This window comes from Chrysochloris asiatica, unplaced genomic scaffold (assembly GCF_000296735.1).
Source record: "Chrysochloris asiatica unplaced genomic scaffold, ChrAsi1.0 scaffold00029, whole genome shotgun sequence".
NCBI lineage: Eukaryota > Metazoa > Chordata > Mammalia > Afrosoricida > Chrysochloridae > Chrysochloris > Chrysochloris asiatica.
The window spans coordinates 4,727,661-4,730,514 of record NW_006408547.1 but is presented as its reverse complement, the minus strand read 5'-3'; the positions used below and the strand labels follow the sequence as shown (position 1 = coordinate 4,730,514).

Here is a 2,854-nt window from a genome sequence, read left to right as displayed (position 1 = left end):
ATACTCGCATTAACGGATGTTCTTTGGAAGTATATGGACTACGTATCCTACCACCTCTAGCACTGCACTCCAGGATGGGTGGTACAAATTTACTTACATGGAAATGAAATACCTCACTCAAAAATAACAAATGAGTCAAAGAAGGAATAAAAAAAATTTGAGTTAATGAAAAGCAAACTACAACAGAACTTACGGGGTGACTAGCACAGTTCTTAAAAGGTAAATCCAAAGCTATACAAGGGGACTTCAAAAAGTTCATGAAATTAAAAGATAATGGAAGTTTTCCAAGAACTTTTTGAAGCACTCTCATAAAAGAAAAGTCTCAATCAAAACCTAGTCTTCTATCATAAGATAAAAAAATTAGACACCAGACATTCCTTCCATCACATACTCTACTCTGGTGGGTTTGAGAATTCATTGCAATGGCCACACAGAACTCAGACATCACACTCATGGTTGTGGGATTTACTAGGGAAGTTACCAGGTTACAATGCAGGATCAAAAACTGCTCACAGCACAGTGCTTCCAGGTAGGACAGCTTCACCTCAGCTGCACACACAGGCAGGTCTCCGTCTGCCCTGTCAGTGTGACAAAGCTCTTGTGGGGCTGCTGCTAATGCTCACAGAGCAAACCACTCCACTGTTAAGTCGCAGCCTGAAGGCACTCAGCTCTAGCTCCGTGCGTGGGGCAGCAAACCTTGAGCATTTCCCACCTAAATTAGAAACTGTTATCAAGAACAGATTTGATGCTTTAGAAACTAGTGACCGTAGACCAAAAGAGCTGTGAGATGACATCAACAGTATCATTCAAGAAGAAAGCAAAAGGTCATTTAAAAGACAGGAAAGAAAGAAAAAGACCAAAATGGACATTAGGAAAGACTCTGAAACCTGAAGCTCTTGAAAACAGAAGCTAAAATCACTAGAAGAAATGATGAAGTAAAAGAGCTGAACAGAAAATTTCAAAGGGCAGCTCAAGAAAACAAAGTAAAATATTATAATGAAATGTGCAAAGACCTGGAGTTAGGGAACCAAAAGGGAAGAACAAGCTCAACATCACTCAAGCTACAAATACTGAAGAAAACGTTCAAGTCTCAGGTTGCAATACTGAAAGATTCTATGGGAAAAATATTGCATGAATTCACAAAGCACCAAAATAATATGGAAGGAATACAGAGTCACGGTATCAAAAAAAAACAACAAACAAACAATAAACAAAAACAACAAAAACCCAACCAAACAAAAAACTAATTGGTGTTCAACCATTTCTGGAGGTAATAACAAGAACTGAGGGGCGAGGTCCAAACTGTAACATAGACACTGAAAAACAAGGCCCAGGAATTGATGGAATACTAATTTATGAATTTCAACAAGTGGATCCAACAACAGAAGCATGCATTTGTCTATGAAAAGAAATTTGGAACACAGCTACCAGGCCAATAAGTTGAAAAAGTCTTTATGTGCTTATTCCAAAAGAAGGTGATCCAATAGAATGTGGAAGTTATCAAACAACATCATTAACATCATATATAAGTAAAATTTTCATGAAGAGAATTCAAAACTGGTTGCAGCAGTACAGCAATAGGGAATTTCCAGAAACTCAAGCCAGATTCAACGAGGATACGGAATGAAGGATATCATTACTGATGTCATATGAATCTTGGCTGAAAGCAGACAATACCAGAAAGATATATGCCTGTGTTTTATTTACTATGCAAAGACATTTGTCTGTGTGGATCATAATGCTTTAAAGATAATATTGCCAAGAATGAGAATTCCAGAACACTAAATTGTGCTCAGAAAAACCTGTACTTGAACCAAGAGGTAGTTGTCTGAACACAGCAAGGGAACGGAATGATTTAAAATCAAGACAGGAGTGTGTCAGGTTAAGTATCCTTTCAGCATCCTTACTTAATCTGTATGCTTAACAAATAATCTGAGAAACTGGTCAAGAAGAAGAACGTGACATCAGGATTGGAGGAAGACTTATTTATAACTTACTTATTGCCATCTGCATATGTGCAGCTGATGCAACCTTGCTTTCTGAAAGCAAAGAACACTTGAAGCACTTGCTGATAAAGATCACAGACTAAAGTATGAATTACAACTCAACATAAAAGAAAAAATCCTTACAACTGGATCCAATAAGCATCATCATAATGGAGAAAAGACTGACGCTGTTAAGGATATAATTTTCCTTGGACCCACAGTCAGCACTTACAAAAGCAGCAGTCAAGAAACAAACGTATTTCAGCGGAAAAATCTGCTGCAAAAGACAAGCTGATTCCGACTCACAGCAATATTACGAGTTTTATTTCAAAGGATTATTAAATGACAATCAAAACAGTAATTAGCAAACTAGGACACAATCATTTGCACTCCATAAAGGGCTCCTCTTTACTGCTAGAATGAATTGCTATGAGTTGGAACTGATGCATTTGTGCAAGTATGAGGGGCTTCATAATGCTTATGGAAAAATTTCATGATCTTTTCATTCTCCTTTTTCCATGAACTCTTTGAAGCCCCCTTGTATGCTATTGCTGTTAGTTGCCATTAAGCTGACCCCCAATTCATGGCAACCCCATGTGTGCAGGAAGAACTTCTCCAGTTTTCAATGGCTGGGACCTTTCTGAACCTTGGAGTGTGTTCAAACCACTAACCTCTGGCTAGAAGTTAAGTGCTTAATCGTGTGCACCACCCCGGGACTCCATGCTACATGTACAGATATAGAGAAAAAAAATAACATGACAATGATTAATTCTGGAGGTGGTCAAGAAGTGAATCTAATTTCTCATTAACTTCTTTAGATCTTTCAATAAAATTCACTTCCAAGAGCAATTAGAATGGGAATTGCAAAG

The 2,854-nt window shown here is 37.8% G+C and overlaps 1 protein-coding gene across 1 annotated transcript in view; it reads right to left on the bottom strand.

Moving 5' to 3' along the window:
* The window catches only part of TPP2 (tripeptidyl peptidase II), a 115,018-nt gene that overhangs the window by 19,322 nt on the left and 92,842 nt on the right, over window positions 1-2,854 (bottom strand). The window lies entirely within an intron of this gene.